General features: G+C 38.4%; 1 protein-coding gene and 1 non-coding gene across 2 annotated transcripts in view; one reads left to right on the top strand and one right to left on the bottom strand.

The window, feature by feature from the left end:
* DLG2 (discs large MAGUK scaffold protein 2) overlaps positions 1-27,315 on the top strand; it is a 2,182,864-nt gene that overhangs the window by 113,862 nt on the left and 2,041,687 nt on the right. The gene's annotated exons all lie outside the window — the stretch shown is intronic.
* On the bottom strand, positions 10,552-10,658 carry LOC129009076 (U6 spliceosomal RNA). Its single transcript, XR_008492621.1, has one exon. It is a non-coding gene; the product is annotated as a U6 spliceosomal RNA (small nuclear RNA).

Here is a 27,315-nt window from a genome sequence, read left to right as displayed (position 1 = left end):
GTTCTTTTTGCTAAGGATAGCATTGGTTATTCTTCGTGTGTGTGTGTGTGTGTGTGTGTGTGTGTGTGTGTGGTTCCATATACATTTTAGGACTATTTTTTTCTATTTCTGTGAAGAATACCATTGGTATTTTGATAGGAATTGCATTGAGCCTGGTAGACTGCTTTGGGTAGAAAGATCATTTTAACAATATTGATTCTTCCAATCCATGAGCATGGAGTATTTTTCCATTTTGTGATGTTCTCTTTAATTTCTTTCATCAACGTTTTATAGTTGTCATTATACAGATCTTTTACCTACTTAAAGGTATTCCTAGATATTTCATTATTTTTCATAACTATTGTAAATGGGATTGAGTTCTTGATTTTATTCTGAGTTTGATCATTATCAGTGTATAGAAATGCTACTGGCTGGGTGGAGTGGCTCATGCCTGTAATCCCAGCACTTTGGGAAGCTGAGATGGGGTGATTGCTGGGGCCAGAAGTTCAAGACCAGGCTGGGCAGTATAAAGAGACCCTATCTCCACCAAATATAAAAAAAAAATTAGCCAGGTGTACTAGTCTATTTTCATGCTGCTGATAAGACATACCTGAGACTGCGCAATTTACAAAAGAATGGGGTTTATTGGACTGACAGTTCCACGTGGCTGGGGAGGCCTCACAATCACGGTGGAATGTAAAAGGCACATTTCACATGGTGGCAACAAGAGAAGAGAGCTTGTGCTGGAAAACTCCCCCTTATAATAACCATCAGGTCTCATGAGACTTACTACAGCACAGAAAGACCTGACCCCATGATTAAATTACCTCCCACCAGGCCCCTTCCACAACACATGGGAATTCAAGATGAGATTTGGATAAGCCAAACCATATTATTCCACCCCTGACCCCTCCCAAATCTTATGTCCTCATATTTCAAAACCATTCATGCCTTCCCAACAGTTCCCCAAAGTCTTAACTCATTTCAGCATTAACAAAAGTCCACAGTCCAAAGTCTCATCTGAGATAAGGCAAGTCCCTTTTGCCTATGAGTCTGTAAAATCAAAAGCAAGCTAGTTACTTTTTAGATATAACAGAGGTACAGGTATTGGGTAAGTACAGACATTCCAAATAAGAGACATTGGCCAAAACAAAGAGGCTACAGGCCCCCTGCAAGTCCGAAATCCAGTGTGGCAGTCAAATCTTAAAGCTCCAAAATGATCCCCTTTGACTCCGTGTCTCACATCCAGGTCACTCTGAAGCAAGAAGGGGGTTCCTATGGTCCTGGGCATCTCTGCCCCTGTGGTTTTTCAGGGTACAGCCTCCATCCTGGCTAATTTCACAGGCTGGCATTGTCTGCAGCTTTTCCAGGTGCATGGTGCAGGCTGTCAGTGGATCTACCATTCTGGGGTCTGGAGGATGGTGGTCCTCTTCTAACAGCTCTACTAGGCAGTGCCCCAGTAGGGACTCTTTGTGGGGGCTCCAACCCCACATTTCCCTTCTGCACTGCCCTAGTGGAGGTTCTCCATGAGGGCCCTGCCCCTGCAGCAAACTTCTGTCTGGGTATCCAGGTGTTTCCATACGTCTTCTGAAATCTAGGAGGAGGTTCCAAAACCTAAATTCTTGACTTCTGTGCACCCACAGGCTCAACACCACGTGGAAGCTGCCAAGGCTTGGGGCTTCTACCCTCTGAAGCAACAGCCTGAGCTGTACCTTGGCCCCTTTTAGTCATGGCTGGAGCAGCTGGGACACAGGGACCAAGTCCCTAGACTGTAAACGACAGAGGGTCCCTAGGCCTGGCCCACCAAACCATGTTTTCCTCCTAGGCCTCTGGACCTGTGTTGGGAGAGGCTGCTGTGAAGATCTCTGACATGCCTTGGAGACATTTTCCCCATTGTCTTGGGGATTAATATTCGGCTCCTTGTTGCTTATGCAAATTTCTGCAGCCAGCTTGAATTTATCCTCAGAAAATGGGTTTTTCTTTTCTATCACGTTGTCAGGCTGCAAATTTTCCAAACTTTTGTGCTCTGCTTCCGTTATAAAATTGAATGCCTTTAATAGCACCCAAGTCACCTCTTGAATGCTTTGCTGCTTAGATATTTCTTCTGCTAGATATCCTAAATCATTCATTTCTCTTAAGGTGAAAGTTCCACAAATCTCTAGTGCAGGGGCCAAATGCTGCCAGTCTCTTTGCTAAAACACAACAGCAGTCACCTTTGCTCCAGTTCCCAACAAGTTCCTCATCTCCATCTGAGACCACCTCAGCCTGGACCTTATTGTCTATATCACTATCAGGGTTTTGGTCAAAGTCATTCAAGAAGTCTCTAGGAAGTTCTGAACTTTCCCACATTTTCCTATCTTCTTTGAGCCCTCCAAACTGTTCCAACTTTGTGTGTTACCAAGTTCCAAAGTCACTTCCACATTTTCAGGTATCTTTTCAGCATTGCCCCACTCTGCTGGTATCAATTTACTGTATTAGTCTGTTTTCACACTGCTGATAAAGACATACCTGAGACTGGGTAATTTACAAAAGAAGGAGATTTATTTGGACTTACAGTTCCACGTGGCTGGGGAAGCCTTGCAATCATCGTGTAAGGCAAGGAGGAGCAAGTCACATCTTATGTGGATGGTGACAGGCAAAGGGAAAAAAACTTGTGCAGGGAAACTCTCCTTATAATAACCATCAGATCTTGTGAGACTTACTTCACTATCATGAGAACAGCACAGGAAAGACCTGTCTCCATGATTCAGTTATCTCCCACTGGGTCCATCCCACAACACGTGGGAATTTATGATGAGATTTGGATGGGGACACAGCCAAGCCATATCACCAGGTATGGTGGCATGTGCCTGTAGTCCCAGCTACTTGGGAGGATCACTTGAGTCCCAGAGTTCAAGACTGCAGTAAGCGAGCTATGATTGTGCCATTGCACTTCAGCTTGGGTGACAGAGTGAGACCCCGTTTCTTAAAAAAAAAAAAAAAAGAAATGCTACTGATTTTTATACACTGATTTTGTATCCTGAACATTTACTGAATTTGTTTCCCAAAGCTTTGGGGTTTTCTATGTGTATGATCATATCATCACCAAGAAGAGATCATTTGACTTCCTCTTTTTCAATTTGGATGCCGTTTATTTCTTTCTACTTCCTGATTGCCCTGGCTAGGGCTTCTAGTATTATGTTGAACAGGAGTGGTGAAAGTAGGAGTCATTGTCTTGTTTCAGTTTTAGGGGGAATGCCTTCAAATTTTCCACATTCAGTATGATGTTGGCTATAGGTTCATCATATATGGCTTTTATTCTTTTGAGGTATGTTCCTTCTATGCCTATTTTGGGGAGGGTTTTTTTAAAAATCATGACAGGATGTTGAATTTTATTGAATGTCTTTTCTGCATCTATTGAGATGATCATATCATTTTTTGATTTTAATTATCTTTATATGATGAGTCACATTTATTGATTTGCATATATTGAAATACTCTTGCATCTCTGGAATAAACCCTACTTGGTCATGGTGTATATCTTTTTGATGTGCTGTTGGATTTGGTTTTCTCATATTTTTTGAGGGTTTTTATATCTATTTTCATCAGGGATACTGGTCTGTAGTTTTTCCTTTTTTTGTTATGTCTTTGCCTGCCTTTCATATCAGGATGGTACTGGTTTCATAGGATGAGTTAGGGAGGATTTCCTTCCCTCAATTTTTTGGAACAGTTTCAGTAGGACTGATACTGTTTCTTTTTTGTACTTTTGGTAGAATTCAGCTGTGAATCCCTCCGGTCCTGGGTTTTCCTTTATTGGGAAAATTTTTAGTACTGATTCAATCTCACTACTCATTTTTGTCTTTTTAGGGTTTCTATGTTTTCAGGGTTCAATTTTGGAAGGTTCTATGTGTTCAGGAATTTATTCATTTCCTCTAGGATTTCTAGTTGGTCAGTGTAGAGATGTTCATAGTAGTTTCTGATTATCAATTGTATTTCTGTGGTTTCAGTTGTAATGTCTCCTTTTTAAAATTACTGATTGAATTGTCTCTCTTCTTTTCTTGGTCAGTCTAGCTGGTGTTCTATCAATTTTGTTTACATTTACAGAAAACAAACTTTTCATTTGATTGATTCTTTTTTTTGGTCTCAATTTCATTTAATCCTGCTCTGATCTTTGAATTTTTTCCTTTTGCTAGTTGCGGTTTTGGTTCCCTCTTACTCTTCTAGTTCCTTGAGGTGCAATCTTAGGTTGTTAATTTGTGATCTTTCTGTCCTTCAGATGTAGAAATTTATAGCTCAAAACTTCCCTCTTAGTCTTTTCTTATATCCCAGAGGTTTTGGTATATTGTGTCTCTTTTTATTCATTTCCAAAAGTTTTTAAATTTACATCTTAATTTTGTCCTTGACCCAAAGATTATTCAGGAGAAGATTGTTGAGTTTTCATGTGTTCGTATATTTTTGAGAGTTCCTCTTAGAATTGATTTCTAGTTGTATTCCACTGTGATCTGAGAAGTGACTTGATATGATAATTAAGATTTAGCAGAGAGAGTCAATGTATTTGATTAGGAAAAGTAAATGGAAAATAGAATGTAATCAGGGCAATTATTGGGATTTCACTATGTGAATCACAGAATTTTTTAGTGCTATTTGGAAACAAATTACATAACCTTACTTTGTAATCAAGGAGAACTGATTCTATTTCTTTCTTGTCATATTGTTAGACTTGAACTATATCTAGACTATGATAAGGATTTAGTATCATGCTTTTACTCATCACAAACCAGATCTTCAAATCCTATATTCTCATAATCATTTATGGATAGAAGATTCATAAAACCTCACAAATTTCTACTACATGAATGAGAACCTAGCAAACAGGACAGCTATGTTATCATAACACAAAAACAAAACCGGTGTTGCCACTTCTAGTCAGTTCTTATATTACCCTGTTGTTTCTCTTTACGTCATTGAGAATGAACACAAGAAAGACTGATCTGAAAATCAATAATAATGGTAGTAACCCATATTATTTTGATCACTTGCTAGATTCAAGGTATTATGAATTAAGCATTAAGATAGATACTATTAATATCCTCAATTTTCAAATAAAGAAATCAAGTCTTAAGACTAAGAGGTTTACAAAATGAAAAGTGATGATTTAGGAATTGCTGAAATTTACACAGCTAGTAAGTTGTGGAACAGAGATTCAGTCAGGTCTGTTTGACACAAAAGTCCAAGTTTAACCACGTATTAATCACACCTACACACGTTCTTGTCATCATAAAATGTTTAGGTCCACTACTCACAGTATCTGCCCCCATTAGAGAACTCATATTCCATTAATTTACTGGGTCGTATAAACAAGATATCGTTTTGAAATTAGAATAATCTAGGCTTACACTGAACAATTCTCTTACTGAATGGACTAGGTCAAAATTAGTTAGTTAAACATGACTCTGACTTCTCCTTTTGTCTTTTATATTCCAACAATCAAATTATATTTTCTACCAACTCCAGTTATCTGACTACAGCCATACCATCCACCACATTATTTTCAATATTGTCTTGACAGCCCACCTTATCACTCACAAATATAGATGATTCTATAGTTCCCAACTCTTAGTTTTTACCTTAGCTCCCAGAAATCCTCCAACCAAGTAATTCAAGAAGATGATAGATGTACAACAAAAGTATGTTTTCTTGAATTATTTTCCTTCAACCAAATAATTCAAGAAGATTATTGGTGTACAGCAAAAGTATATATTTCCAGAGAGCTCAATATGAAACCTCTGCCCAGTACATAGGGGGAGTGACTCCTTCCTGAAACTCAGATGCACTGAAACAAAGAGCGTATGAAAACAAAGGTAAGCAACAGAAAGAGACATTTTTAAAGATTTAAACATCTATTTAACAACTCTGTTTAAAACAAAACAACTAATGCGTAGAGAAAACAAGTTGTAAAAATACATAAGGAATGGTAACTGTTTAGTATTCACTATTCCAAAAAGTGCTATAAGAATCTGTTAGAGGAATGATAACTGTTTAGTATTCACTGTTCCAAAAAGTGCTGTAAGAATCTGTAAAGTACCTATACCCAGAGATGAAAGCACTTTCCACCAGGAAAGTTAGAGAAGATGTCAAAATATGAAAGTTGAATTGTATTGAAAAGTAAGATAAAATAATAAAAGCATATTCAAAAATTTCACCTATGTGATTTCATTCACAGATATTGCCAGTTGACATATTCTCTGACTCTTTAAACCTAGGTGTATCTGGGCTCTATTTCACATCCACTAATGAGCTGTGAAAACTTGGGGAAATTATTTAACTACCAGGAGCCTTATATTTCTGCATTTGTTAACAGGGATACTAGTACCTATCTTACAAAGTTGATGTGAGGATTAAAGACAGTGTTTATAATGCATCTGGCACAGTGCCTAACAAACAAACACACACAGGCAATGATACCTATAATTATTATAAATTATATAAGAACAAGAAGGACATGAATAAATCTGAATTTTACAAAATTACTCTGCAAGGGTCTGAAAGATGTATTACAAGGGAGAAGAAACTAGTAGTTGGAAAAACACCCAGAAGGTGTTCAAAAGAAAACTAAATTGTTCAAAAGAAAACTAATGAATACTTCAACTAAAGAAGAAACAATGAGGATGGGGAAAAGAAGATGACCTTGAAAGATATTTAGAAAGATAATTAATAGGTCTTGGTAACTAATCAGATTTGGGGGATTTGGGAGATTGTTGGATAATGAAGAACAGCGGTTAGAAATATCAATAGGTTAAATATAAGACATATCAAATAAGTGTTGTTATTTTTTGAATAAGAAAAAGATACTTCTAACAGCATGACAGCAAGACCAGTCTGGTGGGAGAAGTGAATGGTATGAGCCTAAAGAAAGGTGGGGTAGATCAAAATGGAGATTAAGACATGGAAGGAGCTATTAGAAAGTAGAAGTTTGTACCTTGTTGGTGATTAAATGGGCACACAAGAAGACATACTAGTGAAAGATAAGTGCTCATTGAAGATACTACCATTACTTAAAAAGAACCCCAAAACTCATAGAGCTAATTAACTCTAAGGTTTCAACTGATAAGTTCATGTGAAATAGTATTGGTTTGCTCAGTATTGACATCCCAAATTTGTCTCTTGAAGTACAAAATCTGGCTTGATTTTTAAAATCCATAATGTTTCCTTTTTTCTTTTGGTTCATATTAAAAACTCTATTTTTAATTTTTAAAATTTCTTTAGATTCAGAGGGTACATGTGCAGGTCTCTTATATGTGTATATTGTATGATGTTGAGGTTTGGGCTTCTAATGATCCCATTGCTAATTGAACGTATTATGCAATAAGTAGCTTTTCAACCCTTTCTCCCTTCCCTCCCTTTCCCCTTCTAGAATCCCCAGTGTTTATTTTTTCCCATCTTTTTGGCCATGTACACTCAATGTTTAGCTCCCACTTATAAGTGAGAATATGCTATATTTTGTTTTCTCTTTCTGTGTTAATTCACTTAGAATAATGGCCTCCAGCTGCATCCATGTTGGTGCAAAGGTCATGATTTTGTTCTTTTTTATGGCTGTGTAGTATTCCATGGTGTGTACGTACCACATTTACTTTGTCCAGTTTACTGTTGATGGGCAACTGGGTTGATTCCATGTTTTTGCTGTTGTGAATAGTGCTGCAGTAAATAAAATGAGTGCAGGAATTTTTTTGGTAGAACAGTTTATTTTCATTTTGGTATATTCCTAGTAATGGGATTGCTGGGTCGAATGATAGTTTCATTTTCAGTTCTTTGAGAAATCTCCACACTGCTTTCCAAGGGACTAAATTAATTTACATTCCCACCAATAGTGTATAAGCATTCCCTTTTTTCTGCAACCTCACCAACATCTGTTATTTTTTGACTTTTTATTAAAAAGTTGTTACTAAAGAAGTTGTATTAGTATGACATGTATCACATTGAGCAAGAATAAACCTGGCTAGGAGACTGATTTATTAAATGATGGTTTTATCCATTTTTGACAGTGATAGTAAAGTAGGCACTGTTTAACTCAAGATATGTTATCTATAAATATGGTTATATTATTTATAGAGAAAGGTCACAGTATAATATTTATAGATACAGTATCCAAAGACACTTAATTAAGTATTTGATGAAGATAGTCAAATATTAGTTTTTAAATCTCAACCCTTGTTTTAGAATAAAAACTATGCATTCCACTCTACAGTTAACTTCAGCATAGTCACTTCAGCTAAAGTACTTATCCATTGTGTTCTATCTACTTCTTTGCTAAAGGAATGATGAGAACCCCTTAGTAGTGTGGCCAAGAAAATAAACTTTGCTTTGCACCAGGTTGGAGTTCTTTGTTATTGCTATTTTTTGAATCCCTTCCTGCTAGTTCCACAGAAATCTTTCATTTGATGCCCTTTCTCCTGTGCTTATTGCTGTACCTGTTCTTTGGCAATGGACAGGGGAAAAGAGCCACTCCCTCACTGCAATCCACACTGAAAATGGATCTCCTAGTATATAATATTATGATCCTTCCTGAGAAACATCATGAAACTGCAGTCAAATATTTTTGTTTTGCACATTGGTATGAACAATTAAGCTTTGTTCATGAAGCTTAATGAAGTATTAAGCTTCATACTTCATTATGAAGCTTCAAATATTTACCCAGCCTGGGCAACATAGTAAGACCCCATCTCTGCAAAAAACAAGAAATTAGTCAGGCTTGGTGGCACGTGCCTGTAGTCCTAATGCCTGTAGTCCTAGCTATTTGGGAGGCTGAGGCTGGAGGATCACTTGAGCCCAGGAGTTTGAGGCTGCAGTGAGCTATAATCCCACCACTGCACTGGGCCTGGGCAACAGAGTGTCTCTAAACAAAAAAAAAAAAAAAAAAGAAACTTCAAAAGTTTACAGTGTGTTGGAAAATCCCTATTTGGTGTTTGAATAGTTGAAACATTTAATGTTAATGAAGGATGAAGCCTCAGTGATAAATTTCAAAGACACGCATACTCTCATATATTGCATTCTTGAAAGATATCATTTAGGTTCTACTTGATTACTTGCAGTAATGGGATGCTCAGTCTCTGAGGCAACCCATTTTATTGTTAGATGGGTTTAGTTGTTAAATTGTTATAATCTCTGTTCTAAGAGAGATGCCATTGAATTCTTGAAATTAATAACTCAAATCTATTGGCTTCTTACTGTTCTTAAGATTAAGACATATTTCTTTTTTTAATTTTATCATTATTATACTTTAAGTTTTAGGGTACATGTACACAATGTGCAGGTTTGTTACATATATATACATGTGCCATGTTGGTGTGCTGCACCTATTAACTCGTCATCTAGCATTAGGTATATCTCCTAATGCTATCCCTCCCCACTTCCCCCACCCCACAACAGTCCCTGGTGTGTGAGGTTCCCCTACCTGTGTCCATGTGTTCTCATTGTTCAATTCCCACCTATGAGTGAGAACATGCAGTGTTTGGTTTTTTGTCCTTGCGATAGTTTGCTGAGAATGATGGTTTCCAGCTTCATCCATGTCCCTACAAAGGACATGAACTCATCTTTTTTTTATGGCTGCATAGTATTCCATGGTGTATATGTGCCACATTTTCTTAATCCCGTCTATCATTGTTGGACATTTGGGTTGGTTCCAAGTCTTTGCTATTGTGAATAGTGCCGCAATAAACATACGTGTGCATGTGTCTTTATAGCAGCATGATTTATAATCCTTTGGGTATATACCCAGTAATGAGATGGCTGGGTCAAATGGTATTTCTAGTTCTAGATACCTGAGGAATCACCACACTGACTTCCGCAGTGGTTGAACTAGTTTACAGTCCCACCAACAGTGTAAAAGTGTTCCTATGTCTCCACATCCTCTCCAGCACCTGTTGTTTCCTCACTTTTTAATGATCACCATTCTAACTGGCGTGAGATGGTATCTGATTGTGGTTTTGATTTGCATTTCTCTGATGGCCAGTGATGGTGAGCATTTTTCATGTGTTTTTTGGCTGCATAAATGTCTTCTTTTGAGAAGTGTCTGTTCATATCCTTCGCCGACTTTTTGATGGGGTTGTTTGTTTTTTTTCTTGTAAATTTGTTTGAGTTCATTGTAGATGCTGGATATTAGCCCTTTGTCCAATGAATAGGTTGCAAAAATTTTCTCCCATTTTGTAGGTTGCCTGTTCACTCTGATGGTAGTTTGTTTTGCTGTGCAGAAGCTCTTTAGATTAACTAGATCCCATTTGTGAATTTTGGCTTTTTTTGCCATTGCTTTTCGTGTTTTATACATGAAGTCCTTGCCCATGCCTAAGGATTAAGACATATTTCTTACCCTGGCCTATCAGTTCTTCTTGGTATGACTTTTGCCTACCTCTCTAGCCTCTCATATTGTAAGATTCTTTTCTTAACCGATCACTTCTAGCCAGACTGGCCTTCTTTTAGTTTTTCTTTCTTTGTTTTACTCTTCTACAGAGGCTTTCCTTTTGCTTTCCTTCATACTAGGTAGCTCTCTTCCTAATTTTCTTTCAGCTTTCACAAAACTAACCTGTTTTTTTATTAATTAAAAATATGGAACACTCGATGAACTTGTGTGTCATCCTTGTGCAGGGGCCCTGCTAATCTTCTCTGTATCATTCCAGTTTTAGTATGTGTGCTGCTGAAGTGAGCACCAAACTAACCTTTGTCTTTTAGATCTGAGCACAATCATTTCTTCAATTAAGCAATCCATAATCTGCCCCATCAGATCAAATTCTCCAGTTATATGCATTCATAGTGCTCTGTACTTCTTTGTAGCTTATATCACAATTGTGATTTTAATTCATCAGTGATTCATAGATTAATGTCTTTTTAACATCTATCCCAGTATTTTCGTTCACTGTGTATCATCAGCATTTATCACAGCACCTGACTCATGGCAGGTGTGCAGCAAATATTTGTTGAATAAAATGAGTGAAAAATAATAATAGGTCTGCATTTTAGATACATCAGAAGATATCGGTTCTTCAGTGTGACAATACTTTAAAAAATGTTGAGACAGCTAGAATGTGTCTTTGTCTTTCAGATGAAAAGTCTACACATATCCTGTCCTTAGATTGTCTTTCCTCTGACAAACCAGAGCCCTCCACCATCCTGGTTGCTTGCTCTCTGCAAGCATTCGGGTTAGTCAATGTGCCTTGTACTGTATAGTAAGGCACTTATTTCTTAAAGTAATGCCCAACTTTTGAGAATTCCTTTAGGTTCCAAAAATCTATGTTAGAATAAGAAATAGCTTTTATGAGATTAGCTTCTAGAGTATGATTTTAAGCTTTTGGTTTATTTTACATGCGGTAGTTTAATTTCCATATAGATCATCTTTTGAAGAAAAACTCTTGGTCTCTGTTAGATTTATTTCTTTTCAGGACTCAGGTGTAGAAAGGCGTGGGATTACTTGAACCATGATTAAAAGAAATTTATTTCTGTAAGCCCTAAAACTCACTGTGAAATTTTTTGTGTAAGTGAAATCATGAGCTTCAAAATCAGTAATATGCAGTAAATATTTCTTGGGCAGCATTTCACAATAAAAACCCATATTTTCACCCTTGTGATTTAGGAAGAAGCAATGAAAGTTGCAGCATGTACAAATTAAAGACTGAAATAAAGTATACTATTACTTTTTTATATACTTCAACATCAACATAGTCAATATATATATATGTTGGTCATTGTTAGCCTTTCTCATCTAGATTAGATAACAAGTTAATAAATGTTTATTGCTTGTCTGCTATCTGTCAGATGCTAAGCTAGGTGCTATTTTACTGTCTCGGAATAATAGCTTATTTTTCTGTTTATAAAGTTAATACAATTTCAAAATACAACATTTGGAAAATACAGAGAACACAAATACTTTTACCGTCTAATGTTAACACTTTGGTATGTTTGTTTTTATTTAATATTCATTTAATAACTATTGAGTGCATATAATTTCCCATCAATTGTTCTAGAAACTAGAGATATATCAGTTAACAAGATAGATGAAATTCTTGTTCTTATGGAGCTTACAGCCCAGTGAGGAGAGATGTAAAATAAATAAAGTATTTAATAGGTCAGCTGGTAAGCACCACAAAAAATAAAACACAGTAGGGGGATAAAGAACATACCTAAGGTAGAATGGAAAGGCATTTCTAATAAAGTGACATTGATTAGAGAGCCGAATGACTTGAGAGAGGTATAGGGTTAATCAGGCAGAGGGAATAGCAAGTGCAAGGGCCTTGTGGCAGGAGTGTACATGGTGTACATGGCATATTGGAGAAACATCAAGCGTGTCACTGTGGCTGCAGCACAGTGAGCAAAGGAGGGATCTGACTTGTGTTTAAAAAGATCTACTGTCAAGCTGGATGGAGAATGACTTTGATGAGTTGACAGAAGTAAGCTTCACATGATTGGTAATAAGAAAATTCTCCGAGCTAAAGGAGGATGTTTGAACCCATTGTGAAGAAGCTAAAAACCTTGAAAGAAGATTAGATGAATGGCTAACTAGAATAAACAGCATAGAGAAGACCTTAAATGACCTGATGGAGCTGAAAACCGAGGCACGAGAACTACATGATGCATGCACAAGCTTCAGTAGCTGATTTGATCAAGTGAAAGAAAGGGTATAAGTGATTGAAGATCAAATGAATGAAATGAAGTGAGAAGAGAAGTTTAGAGAAAAAAGAGTGAAAAGAAATGAACAAAGCCTCCAATAACTATGGGACTGCATGAAAAGACCAAATCTACATCTGATTGGTGTACTGGAAAGTGATGGGGAGAATGGAACCAAGTTGGAAAACACTCTGCAGGATATTATCCAGGAGAACTTCCCACATCTAGCAAGGCAGTCCAACATTCAAATTCAGGAAATACAGAGAACGCCACAAAGATACTCCTTGAGAAGAGCAACTCCAAGATGCATAATTGTCAGATTTGTGAAAGTTGAAATGAAGGAAAAAATGTTAAGGGCACCAGAGAGGTTGGGTAACCCACAAAGGGAAGCCCATCACACTAACAGCCAATCTCTTGGCAGAAACTCTACAAGCCATAAGAGAGTGGGGGTCAATATTCAACTTTCTTTTTATTTATTTATTTATTTTTTTTCTTTTTATTATTATTATTATTATTATTATTATTATTATACTTTAGGCTTTATGGTACATGTGCGCAACGTGCAGGTAACTTACATATGTATACATGTGCCATGCTGGTGCGCTGCACCCACCAACTCGTCATCTAGCATTAGGTATATCTCCCAGTGCTATCCCTCTCCCCTCCCCCCACCCCACAACAGTCCCCGAAGTGTGATGTTCCCCTTCCTGTGACCATGTGTTCTCATTGTTCAATTCCCACCTATGAGTGAGAATATGCGGTGTTTGGTTTTTTGTTCTTGTGATAGTTTACTGAGAATGATGATTTCCAATTTCATCCATGTCCCTACAAAGGACATGAACTCATCATTTTTTATGGCTGCATAGTATTCCATGGTGTATATGTGCCACATTTTCTTAATCCAGTCTATCATTGTTGGACATTTGGGTTGGTTCCAAGTCTTTGCTATTGTGAATAATGCTGCAATAAACATACGTGTGCATGTGTCTTTATAGCAGCATGATTTATAGTCCTTTGGGTATATACCCAGTAATGGGATGGCTGGGTCAAATGGAATTTCTAGTTCTAGATCCCTGAGGAATCACCACACTGACTTCCACAAGGGTTGAACTAGTTTACAGTCCCACCAACAGTGTAAAAGTGTTCCTATTTCTCCACATCCTCTCCAGCACCTGTTGTTTCCTGACTTTTTAATGATTGCCATTCTAACTGGTGTGAGATGGTATCTCATTGTGGTTTTGATTTGCATTTCTCTGATGGCCAGTGATGGTGAGCATTTTTTCATGTGTTTTTTGGCTGCATAAATGTCTTCTTTTGAGAAGTGTCTGTTCATGTCCTTCGCCCACTTTTTGATGGGGTTGTTTGTTTTTTTCTTGTAAATTTGTTGGAGTTCATTGTAGATTCTGGATATTAGCCCTTTGTCAGATGAGTAGGTTGCAAAAATTTTCTCCCATTTTGTAGGTTGCCTGTTCACTCTGATGGTAGTTTCCTTTGCTGTGCAGAAGCTCTTTAGTTTAATTAGATCCCATTTGTCAATTTTGGCTTTTGTTGCCATTGCTTTTGGTGTTTCAGACATGAAGTCCTTTCCCATGCCTATGTCCTGAATGGTAATGCCTAGGTTTTCTTCTAGGGTTTTTATGGTTTTAGGTCTAACATTTAAGTCTTTAATCCATCTTGAATTGATTTTTGTATAAGGTGTAAGGAAGGGATCCAGTTTCAGCTTTCTACATATGGCTAGCCAGTTTTCCCAGCACCATTTATTAAATAGGGAATCCTTTCCCCATTTCTTGTTTTTGTCAGGTTTGTCAAAGATCAGATAGTTGTAGATATGTGGCATTATTTCTGACGGCTCTGTTCTGTTCCATTGATCTATATCTCTGTTTTGGTACCAGTACCATGCTGTTTTGGTTACTGTAGCCTTGTAGTATAGTTTGAAGTCAGGTAGCGTGATGCCTCCAGCTTTGTTCTTTTGGCTTAGGATTGACTTGGCGATGCGGGCTCTTTTTTGGTTCCATATGAACTTTAAAGTAGTTTTTTCCAATTCTGTGAAGAAAGTCATTGGTAGCTTGATGGGGATGGCATTGAATCTGTAAATTACCTTGGGAAGGATGGCCATTTTCATGATATTGATTCTTCCTACCCATGAGCATGGAATGTTCTTCCATTTGTTTGTATCCTCTTTTATTTCCTTGAGCAGTGGTTTGTAGTTCTCCTTGAAGAGGTCCTTCACATCCCTTGTAAGTTGGATTCCTAGGTATTTTATTCTCTTTGAAGCAATTGTGAGTGGGAGTTCACTCATGATTTGGCTCTCTGTTTGTCTGTTATTGATGTATAAGAATGCTTGTGATTTTTGTACATTGATTTTATATCCTGGGACTTTGCTGAAGTTGCTTATCAGCTTAAGGAGATTTTGGGCTGAGACAATGGGGTGTTCTAGGTATACTATCATGTCATCTGCAAACAGGGACAATTTGACTTCCTCTTTTCCTATTTGAATACCCTTGATTTCCTTCTCCTGCCTAATTGCCCTGGCCAGAACTTCCAACACTATGTTGAATAGAAGTGGTGAGAGAGGGCATCCCTGTCTTGTGCCAGTTTTCAAAGGGAATGCTTCCAGTTTTTGCCCATTCAGTATGATATTAGCTGTGGGTTTGTCATAGATAGCTCTTATTATTTTGAGATACGACCCATCAATACCTAATTTATTGAGAGTTTTTAGCATGAAGCGTTGTTGAATTTTGTCAAAGGCCTTTTCTGCATCTATTGAGATAATCATGTGGTTTTTGTCTTTGGTTCTGTTTATATGCTGGATTACATTTATTGATTTGCGTATATTGAACCAGCCTTGCATCCCAGGGATGAAGCCCACTTGATCATGGTGGATAAGCTTTTTGATGTGCTGCTGGATTCTGTTTGCCAGTATTTTATTGAGGATTTTTGCATCAATGTTCATCAAGGATATTGGTCTAAAATTCTCTTTTTTTGTTGTGTCTCTGCCAGGCTTTGGTATCAGGATGATGCTGGCCTCATAAAATGAGTTAGGGAGGATTCCCTCTTTTTCTATTGATTGGAATAGTTTCAGAAGGAATGGTACCAGCTCCTCCTTGTACCTCTGGTAGAATTCGGCTGTGAACCCATCTGGTCCTGGACTTTTTTTGGTTGGTAAGCTATTGATTATTGCCACAATTTCAGCTCCTGTTATTGGTCTATTCAGAGATTCAACTTCTTCCTGGTTTAGTCTTGGGAGGGTGTATGTGTCAAGGAATTTATCCATTTCTTCTAGATTTTGTAGTTTATTTGCGTAGAGGTGTTTGTAGTATTCTCTGATGGTAGTTTGTATTTCTGTGGGATCGGTGGTGATATCCCCTTTATCATTTTTTATTGCATCTATTTGATTCTTCTCTCTTTTTTTCTTTATTAATCTTGCTAGCGGTCTATCAATTTTGTTGATCCTTTCAAAAAACCAGCTCCTGGATTCATTAATTTTTTGAAGGGTTTTTTGTGTCTCTATTTCCTTCAGTTCTGCTCTGATTTTAGTTATTTCTTGCCTTCTGCTAGCTTTTGAATGTGTTTGCTCTTGCTTTTCTAGTTCTTTTAATTGTGATGTTATGGTGTCAATTTTGGATCTTTCCTGCTTTCTCTTGTGGGCATTTAGTGGTATAAATTTCCCTCTACACACTGCTTTGAGTGCATCCCAGAGATTCTGGTATGTTGTGTCTTGGTTCTCATTGGTTTCAAAGAACATCTTTATTTCTGCCTTCATTTTGTTATGTACCCAGTAGTCATTCAGGAGCAGGTTGTTCAGTTTCCATGTAGATGAGCGGTTTTGAGTGAGATTCTTAATCCTGAGTTCTAGCTTGATTGCACTGTGATCTGAGAGATAGTTTGTTATAATTTCTGTTCTTTTACATTTATTGAGGAGAGCTTTACTTCCAAGTATATGGTCAATTTTGGAATAGGTGTGGTGTGGTGCTGAAAAAAATGTTGATTTGGGGTGGAGAGTTCTGTAGATGTCTATTAGGTCCGCTTGGTGCAGAGCTGAGTTCAATTCCTGGGTATCCTTGTTGACTTTCTGTCTCGTTGATCTGTCTAATGTTGACAGTGGGGTGTTAAAGTCTCCCATTATTAATGTGTGGGAGTCTAAGTCTCTTTGTAGGTCACTGAGGACTTGCTTTATGAATCTGGGTGCTCCTGTATTGGGTGCATATATATTTAGGATAGTTAGCTCTTCTTGTTGAATTAATCCCTTTACCATTATGTAATGGCCTTCTTTGTCTCTTTTGATCTTTGCTGGTTTAAAGTCTGTTTTATCAGAGACTAGGATTGCATCCCCTGCCTTTTTTTGTTTTCCATTTGCTTGGTAGATCTTCCTCCATCCTTTTATTTTGCGCCTATGTGTGTCTCTGCACGTGAGATGGGTTTCCTGAATACAGCACACTGATGGGTCTTGAGTCTTTATCCAATTTGCCAGTCTGTGTCTTTTAATTGGAGCATTTAGTCCATTTACATTTAAAGTTAATATTGTTATGTTTGAATTTGAGCCTGTCATTATGATGTTAGCTGGTTATTTTGCTCATTAGTTGATGCAGTCTCTTCCTAGTCTCGATGGTCTTTACATTTCGGTATGATTTTGCAGTGGCTGGTACCAGTTGTGCCTTTCCATGTTTAGCGCTTCCTTCAGGAGCTCTTTTAGGGCAGGCCTGGTGGTGACAAAATCTCTCAGCATTTGCTTGTCTGTAAAGTATTTTATTTCTCCTTCACTTATGAAGCTTAGTTTGGCAGGATATGAAATTCTGGGTTGAAAATTCTTTTCTTTAAGAATGTTGAATATTGGCCCCCACTCTCTTCTGGCTTGTAGGGTTTCTGCCGAGAGATCCGCTGTTAGTCTGATAGGCTTCCCTTTGATGGTAACTCGACCTTTCTCTCTGGCTGCCCTTAACATTTTTTCCTTCATTTCAACTTTGGTGAATCTGACAATTATGTGTCTTGGAGTTGCTCTTCTCGAGGAGTATCTTTGTGGCGTTCTCTGTATTTCCTGAATCTGAATGTTGGCCTGCCTTGCTAGATTGGGGAAGTTCTCCTGGATAATATCCTGCAGAGTGTTTTCCAACCTGTTTCCATTCTTCCCGTCACTTTCAGGTACACCAATCAGACGTAGATTTGGTCTTTTCACATAGTCCCACATTTCTTGGAGGCTTTGCTCATTTCTTTTTATTCTTTTTTCTCTAAACTTCCCTTCTCACTTCATTTCATTCATTTCGTCTTCCAGGGCTGATACCCTTTCTTCCATTTGATCGCATCGGCTCCTGAGGCTTCTGCATTCTTCACGTAGTTCTTGAGCCTTGGTTTTCAGCTCCATCAGCTCCTTTAAGCACTTCTCTGTATTGGTTATTCTAGTTATACATTCTTCTAAATTTTTTTCAAAGTTTTCAACTTCTTTGCCTTTGGTTTGAATATCCTCCCGTAGCTCGGAGTAATTTGATCGTCTGAAGCCTTCTTCTCTCAGCTCGTCAAAGTCATTCTCCGTCCAGCTTTGTTCCGTTGCTGGTGAGGAACTGCGTTCCTTTGGAGGAGGAGAGGTACTCTGCTTTTTAGAGTTTCCAGTTTTTCTGCTCTGTTTTTTCCCCATCTTTGTGGTTTTATCTACTTTTGGTCTTTGATGATGGTGATGTACAGATGGGTTTTTGGTGTGGGTGTCCTTTCTGTTAGTTTTCCTTCTAACAGACAGGACCCTCAGCTGCAGGTCTGTTGGAGTACCTGGCTGGCCCTGTGAGGTGTCAGTCTGCCCCTGCTGGGGGGTGCCTCCCAGTTAGGCTGCTCGGGGGTCAGGCGTCAGGGACCCACTTGAGGAGGCAGTCAGCCCGTTCTCAGATCTCCAGCTGTGTGCTGGGAGAACCACTGCTCTCCTCAAAGCTGTCAGACAGGGACATTTAAGTCTGCAGAGGTTGCTGCTGTCTTTTTGTTTGTCTGTGCCCTGCCCCCAGAGGTGGAGCCTACAGAGGCAGGCAGGCCTCCTTGAGCTGTGGTGGGCTCCACCCAGTTCAAGCTTCCAGGCTGCTTTGTTTACCTAAGGGAGCCTGGGCTATGGCAGGCGCCCCTCCCCCAGCCTGGCTGCCAACTTGCTGTTTGATCTCAGACTGCTGTGCTAGCAATCAGCGAGACTCCATGGGCGTAGGACCCTCTGAGCCAGGTGAGGGCTATACTGTCCTGGGGCACCGTTTCCGAAGCCCGTCGGAAAAGCACAGTATTCGGGTGGGAGTGGCCTGATTTTCCAGGTGCTGTTTGTCACCCCTGGAAAGGGAACTCCCTGACCCCTTGCAATTCCCGAGTGAGGCAATGCCTTGCCCCTGGTTCAGCTGGCGCACGGTGCACTCACCCACTGACCTGTGCCCACTGTCTGGCACTGCCTAGTGAGATGAACACGGTACCTCAGATGGAAATGCAGAAATCACCCGTCTTCTGCGTCGCTCGTGCTGGGAGCTGTAGACCGGAGCTGTTCCTATTCGGCCATCTTGGCTCCTCCCTCAACTTTCTTAAAGAAAAGAATTTTCAATCCAGAATTTCATATCCATCCAAACTAAGCTTCATAAGTGAAGGAGAAATAAAATCCTTTACAGACAAGCAAATGCTGAGAGATTTTGTCACCACGAGACCTGCCTTACAAGAGTTCCTGAAAGAGGCACTAAAAATGGAAAGGAACAACTGGTACTAGCCACTGCAAAAACATGCCAAATTGTAAAGACCAATGATGCTAGGAAGAAACTGCATCAACTAACAAGCAAAATAACCAGCTAACATCATAATGACAGGATCAAATTCACACATAGCAATATTAACCTTAAACGTAAATGGGCTAAATGCCACAATTAAAAGACACAGACCGGCAAATTGGATAAAGAGTCAAGACCCATCAATGTGCTATACTCAGGAGGCCCATCTAACGTGCAGACACGCACATAGGCTTAAAATAAAGGGATGGAGGAAGATCCACCAACAAAATGGAAAACAAAAAAAGCAGGGGTTACAATCCTAGTCTCTGATAAAACAGACTTTAAACCAACAAAGGTCAAAAGAGACAAAGAAGGCCGTTATGTAATGGTAAAGGGATCAATTCAACAAGAAGAGCTAACTATCCTAAATATATATGCACCCAATACAGGAGCACCCAGATTCATAAAGCAAGTCCTTAGAAATCTACAAAGAGACTTAGACTCCCACACAATAATAATGGGAGACTTTAACACCCCACTGTCAACATTAGAGAGATCAACGAGACAGAAAGTTAACAAGGATATCCAGGACTTGAACTCAGCTGTGCACCAAGCAGACCTAATAGACATCTACAGAACTCTCCACCCCAAATCAACAGAATATACATTCTTCCCAGCACCACATCGCACTTATTCCAAAATTGGCCACACAGTTGGAGGTAAAGCAGTCCTCAGCAAATCTAAAAGAACAGAAATTATAACAAACTGTCTCTCAGACCACAGTGCAATCAAATTAGAACTCAGGATTAAGAAACTCACTCAAAAATCACACAACTAGGTAGAAACTGAACAACCTGCTCCTGAATGATTACTGGGTACAGAACGAAATAAAAGCAGAGATAAAGATGTCCTTTGAAACCAATGAGAACAAAGTCACAACATACCAGAATCTCTGGGACACGTTTAAAGCAGTGTGTACAGGGAAATTTATAGCACTAAATGCCTGCAAGAGAAAGTAGGAAAGATCTAAAATTGAAACCCTAACATCATAATTAAAAGAACTAGTGAAACAAGGGCAAACACATTCAAAAGCTAGCAGAAGCCAAGAAATAACTAAGATCAGAACAGAACTGAAGGAGACAGAGACACAAAAAACCTTCAAAAAATCAATGAATCCAGGAGCTGGTTTTTTGAAAAGATCAACAAAATTGATAGACCACTAGCAAGACTAATAAAGAAGAAAAGAGAGAAAAATCAAGTAGATGCAATAAAAAATGATAAAGGGGATATGACTACCGATCCTACAGAAATACAAACTACCATCAGAGAATACTATAAACACCTCTATGCAAATAAACTAGAAAATCTAGAAGAAATGGATAAATTCCTTGACACATACACCCTCCCAAGGCTAAACCAGGAAGAAGTTAAATCCCTGAATAGACCAAAAACAGGTTCTGAAATTGAAGCAATAATTAATAGCCTACCAACCAAAAAAAGTCCAGGATCAGATGGATTCACAGTTCGATTCTACCAGAGGTACAAGGAGGAGCTAATGCCATTCCTTCTGAAACTATTCCGATCAATAGAAAAAGAGGGAATCCTCCCTAACTCATTTCATGAGGCCAGCATCATCCTGATACCAAAGCCTGGCAGAGACACAACAAAATAAGATAATTTTAGACCAATATCCCTGATGAACATTGATGCAAAAATCCTCAATAAAATACTGGCAAACCAAATACAGCAGCACATCAAAAATCTTATCCACCACGATCAAGTCGGCTTCAGCTCTTGGATGCAAGGCTGGTTCAACATATGCAAATCAATAAACGTAATCCAGCATATAAACAGAACCAAAGACAAAAATCACATAATTATCTCAATAAATGCAGAAAAGCCTTTGACAAAATTCAACAGCCCTTCATGCTAAAAACTCTCAACAAACTAGGTATTGATGGGACATATCTCAAAATAATAAGAGTTATTTATGACAAACCCACAGCCAATATCATACTGAATGGGCAAAAGCTGAGAGCATTCCCTTTGAAAACTGGCACAAGACAGGGATGCCCTCTCTCACCACTCCTATTCAACACAGTGTTGGAAGTTCTGGCCAGGGTAATCAGGCAGTAGAAAGAAATAGAGGGTATTCATTTAGGAAAAGAGGAAGTCAAATTGTTCCTGTTTGCGGATGACATGATTGTATATTTAGAAAACCCCATTGTCTCAGCCCAAAATCTCCTTAACCTGATAAGCAAATTGAGCAACGTCTCAGGATACAAAATCATTGTGCCAAAATCACAAGCATTCCTATACACCAAAAACAGACAAACAGAGAGCCAAATCATGAGTGAACTTCCATTCACAATTGCTTCAAAGAGAATAAAATACCTAGGAATCCAACTTACAAGGGATGTGAAGGATCTCTTCAAGGAGAACTGCAAAGCACTGCTCAACAAAATAAAAGAGGATACAAACAAATGGAGGAACAGTCCATGCTCATGGATAGGAAGAATCAATACTGTGAAAATGGCTATACTGTCCAAGGTAATTTATAGATTCAATGCCATCCCCATCAAGCTACCAATGACTTTCTTCACAGAACTGGAAAAAACTACCTTAAAGTTTATATGGAACCAAAAAAGAGCCCACATTGCCAAGGCAATCCTAAGCCAAAAGAACAAAGCTGGAGGGACCACACTACCTGACTTCAAACTATACTACAAGGCTACAGTAACCAAAACAGCATGGTACTGGTACCAAAACAGAGATATAGATCAATGGAACAGAACAGAGCCGTCAGAAATAATACCACACATCTACAACCATCTGATATTTGATAAGCCTGACAAAAATAAGAAATGGGGAAAGATTTCCCTATTTAATAAATGGTGCTGGGAAAACTGGCTAGCCATATGTAGAAATCTGAAACTGGATCCCTTCCTTATACCTTATACAAAAATTAATTCAAGATGGATTAAAGACTTAAATGTTAGACCTAAAACCATAAAAACCCTAGAAGAAAACCTAGGCAATATCATTCAGGACATAGGCATGGGCAAGGACTTCATGACTAAAACACCAAAAGCAATAGCAACAAAAGCCAAAATTGACAAATGGGATCTAATTAAACTAAAGAGCTTCTGCACAGCAAAAGAAACTACCATCAGAGTGAACAGGCAACCTAGAGAATGGGAGAAAATTTTTGCAATCTACCCATCTGACATAGGGCTAATATCCAGAATCTACAAAGAACTTAAACAAATTTACAAGAAAAAATCAAACAACCCCCTCAAAAAGTGGGCAAAGGATATGAACAGACACTTCTCAAAAGAAGACATTTATGCAGCCAATAGACACACATGAAAAAATGCTCATCATCACTGGCCCTCCTCCTCTTCCTCCTCCTTCTCCTCCTTCTTGAGACAGGGTCTCACTGTGTTGCCCAGGCTGGAGTACAGTGGCATGGTCATAGCTCACTGTAGCCTCACTCTCCAGGGCTCAAGTGATCCTCATGCCTCAGCCTCCTGAACAGCTGGGACTACAGGTGTGTGCCACCATGCCCAACTAATTTTTTGATTTTTAGTAGAAATAAGGTCTTGCTATGTTGCCTGGCTCGGTCTTGAACTCCTGAACTCAATCCGTCCTCCCACCTTAGGCTCCCAAGATGTTGGGATTACAGGCATGGGCCACCATTCCTGGTCTTTGTTTCTTTTCTTATAAAGCCACCAGTTCCACTCCCATGATAACCCATTAATCTATGAATAGGATTAATTCATTCATGAAGGCAGAACCTTCATTATCCAATCGCCTTTTAAAAACCCTACTGTTCAATTCTGCCATATTGGAGATAAGTTTCAACTTACATTTTGGAGAGAACATTCAAACCATAGCACCCATCCTGGATACTTTGTAAATAGGCTATATGGGAAAACAGGGAGACTGGTTAGAAGTCAACTGCAATGGAAAAGGGAAGAGAATATAGTGACTCAGATCAAAGAGTTGAGAAGTGGCTGGATACAAAATATATATTGTCATTAGAATTTGTTGATGGATCAAAGTAGGGGAGTAAGAAAAGAAGTGTCAAGAAAAGTATTTTCCTTCAGTCTTTTAAAACTTAACCTTAAAAAGTTTGAATGCAAAAAAGTATAAAATATAATGGTACAGTGTAGTTACTATACAGTGTAATAATTAATCACCTCTATAGGTATCCCTGAAATATATAGTTTAGTTTGCTTGTTTATGAATGTTATATAAATTGAATAATACTTTATGTGTTCTTTTGGTTCTTTCTTCTTCATACTGGAGTATGCTTATGAGATTCTTCTATATTGTAGGGAATAGTGTTAGTTTGTTTATTTCTTATTGGTATATGTCATTCTATTGCAGGATTATGCTGTAATGTATCCATTCTAGAGTGTGTAGACATTTGAGTTGTTTCCAGCCTTCACTATTAAAATCAATGCTGCTATGAACATCTTTATAGGTGTATCCAGGTATACATGAGTTTTTCTAGAGTATATTTCTTTTTTAAAAATTTCACTTTAATTTCTGGAATACATGTGTAGAGCATGCGGGTTTGTTACATAGGTATATATGTGCCATGGCGGTTTGCTGCACCTATCAACCCGTCATCTAGGTTTTAAGCCCCACATGCATTAGGTATTTGTTGTAATGCTCTCCCTCCCCTTGCCCCCAACCCCCCGACAGGCCTCAGTGTGTGATGTTCCCCTCCCTGTGTCCATGTGTTCTCATTGTTCAGCTCGAACTTATAAGTGAGAACATGCAGTGTTTGGTTTTCTGTTCCTATGTTAGTTTGCTGAGAATGATGGCTTCCACCTTCATCCATGTTTCTGCAAAGGACATGAACTCATTTTTTTATGGCTGCATAGTATTCCATGGTATATATGTGCCACATTTTTTTCTTTTTATTATACTTTAAGTTCTGGGTTACATGTGCAGAATGTGCAGTTTTGTTACATAGGTATACACGTGTCATGGTGGTTTGCTGCACCCATCAACCTGTCACCTACAGTAGGTATTTCTTCTAATGTTATCCCTCCCCTAGCCCACCACCCCACACAGGCCCTGGTGTGTGATGTTCCCCTCCCTGTCTCCATGTGTTCTCATTGTTCAACTCCCACTTATGAGTGAAAACATGAGCTGTTTGGTTTTCTGATCTTGTGATAGTTTGCTGAGAATGATGGTTTCCAGCTTCATCCATGTCCCTGCAAAGGACATGAACTCATCATTTTTTATGGCTGCTTAGTATTCCATGGTGTATATGTGCCAGATTTTCTTTATCCGGTCTATCATTGATGGACATTTGGGTTGGTTCCAAGTCTTTGCTATTGTGAATAATGCCACTATAAACATACGTGTGCATGTGTCTTTATTGTAGAATGATTTATAATCCTTTGGGTATATGCCTAGTAATCGGATTGATGGGTCAAATGGTATTTCTAGTTCTAGATCCTTATAGAATTGCTGCACTGTTTTCCAAGTGGTTGAACTAATTTACACTCCCACCAACAATGTAAAAGAGTTCCTATTTTTCCACAACCTCTCCAGCATTTGTTGTTTCCTGACTTTTTAATAATCGCCATTCTAAGTCGCGTGAGATGGTATCTAATTGTGGTTTTGATTTGCATTTCTCTAATGACCAGTGATTATGAGGATTTTTTCATATGTGTGTTGACTACCTAAATGTCTTCTTTTGAGAAGTGTTTTTTCATATCCTTTGCCCATTTTTTGATGGGTTGTTTGCTTTTCTCTTATAAATTTGTTCAAGTTCTTTGTAGATTCTGGATATTAGCCCTTTGTCAGATGGATAGATTGCAAAAATTTTCTCCCATTCTGTAGGTTGCCTGTTCACTCTGATGATAGTTTCTTTTGCTGTGCAGAAGCTCTTTAGTTTAATTAGATCCCATTTGTCAACTTTGACCTTTGTTGCCATTGCTTTTGGTGTTTTAGACATGAAGCCTTTGCCCATGCCTATGTCCTGAATGGTATTTCGCAGGTTTTCTTCTAGGATTTTTATGGTCCTAGGTCTTATGTTTAAGTCTTTGGTCCATGTTGAGTTGATTTTTGTATAAGGTGTAAGGAAGGGGTCCAGTTTGAGTTTTCTGCATATGGCTAGCCAGTTTTCCCAGCACCGTTTATTAAATAGGGAATCTTTTCCCCATTGCTTGTTTTTGTCAGGTTTGTCAAAGATCAGGTGGTGGTAGATGTGTGTTGTTATTTCTGAGGCCTCTGTTCTATTCCATTGGTTTATATATATGTGTTTTGGTACCAGTACCATGCTGTTTTGTTTACTGTAGACTTTTAGTAAAGGTTGAAGTCAGGTAGTGTGATGCCTCCAGCTTTGTTCTTCCTGCCAAGGATTGTCTTGGCTATGGGAGCTCTTTTTTGGTTGCATATGAAATTTAAAGTATTTTTTTTGCAATTCTTTGAAGAAAGTCAGTGGTAGCTTGATGGGGATAGCATGGAATCCATAAATTACTTTGGGCAGTAATGCCATTTTCACGATACTGATTCTTCCTATCCATGAGCATGGAATGTTTTTGCATTTGTTTGTGTCCTTTCTTATTTCTTTGAGCAGTGGTTTGTAGTTCTCCTTGAAGAGGTCCTTCACATCTCTTGTAAGTTGTATTCCTAGGGATTGTATTCTCTTAGTAGCAATTATGAATGGGAGTTCACTCATGATTTGGCTCTCTGTTTGTCTGTTATTGGTGTAGAGGAATGCTTGTGATTTTGCATGTTGATTTTGTAACTTTAGACTTTCCTGAAGTTGCTTATCAGCTTAGGGAGATTTTGGGCTGAGACGATGGGGTTTTCTAAATATACAATCATATCATCTGCAAATGGAGACAATTTGACTTCCTCTCTTCCTATTTGAATACACTTTGTTTCTTTCTCCTGCCTGATTGCCCTGGCCAGAATTCCAACACTGTGTTGAATAGGAATGGTGAGAGAGGGCATCCTTGTCTTGTGCCAGTTTTCAAAGGGAATGCTCCCAGCTTTTGCCCATTCAGTATGATATTTACTGGGGGTTCATCATAAATAGCTGTTACTATATTGAGATGTGTTCCATTGATACCTAGTTTATTGAGAGATTTAAGCATGAAGGGCTGTTGAATTTTGTCAAAGGCCTTTTATGCATCTATGGAGATAATCATGTGTTTTTTGTTGTTGGTTCTGTTTATGTGATGGATTACGTTTATTGATTTGCATATGTTGAACTAGCCTTTCATCCCAGGGATGAAGCCGACGTGATCATGGTGGATAGGCTGTTTGTTGTGCTGCTGGATTTGGTTTGCCAGTATTTTGAGGATTTTCACATCAATTTCATCAGGGATATTGCTCTAAAATTATCTTTTTTTATTGTGTCTCTGCCAGGCTTTGGTATCAGGATGATGCTGGCCTCATGAAATGAGTTAGCGAGGATTCCCTCTTTTTCAATTGATTGGAATAGTTTCAGAAGGAATGGTACCAGTTTCTCTTTGTAACTCTGGTTGAATCTGGCTGTAAATCTGTCTGGTCCTGGACTTTTTTTGGTTGGTAGGCTATTAATTATTGTTTTAATTTCATAACCTGTTATTGGTCTATTCAGAGATTAAACTTCTTCCTGGTTTAGTCTTGAGGGGTGTGTGTGTCCAGGAATCTATCCATTTCCTCTAGATTTTCTAGTTTATTTGCGTAGAGGTGTTTATAGTATTCTCTGATGGTAGTTTGTATTTCTGTGGGATCAGCAGTGATATCCCCTTTATCATTTTTTATTGCATCTATTTGATTCTTCTCTCTTTCCTTCTTTATTAGTTTTGCTAGTGGTCTATTTTGTTGATCTTTTTAAAAAACCAGCTCCAGGATTCATTAATTTTTGGAAGGGGTTTTTTGTTTCTCTACTTCCTTCAGTTCTGCTCTGATCTTAGTTATTTCTTGCCCTCTGCTAGCTTTTGAATTTGTTTGCTCTTGCTTTTCTAGTTCTTTTAAT

Source organism: Pongo pygmaeus, chromosome 9 (assembly GCF_028885625.2).
Source record: "Pongo pygmaeus isolate AG05252 chromosome 9, NHGRI_mPonPyg2-v2.0_pri, whole genome shotgun sequence".
In the NCBI taxonomy this organism is placed as follows: Eukaryota; Metazoa; Chordata; class Mammalia; order Primates; family Hominidae; genus Pongo; species Pongo pygmaeus.
Note: the sequence above shows the minus strand (reverse complement) of the source record. Positions and strands in the feature narration are given on the sequence as shown.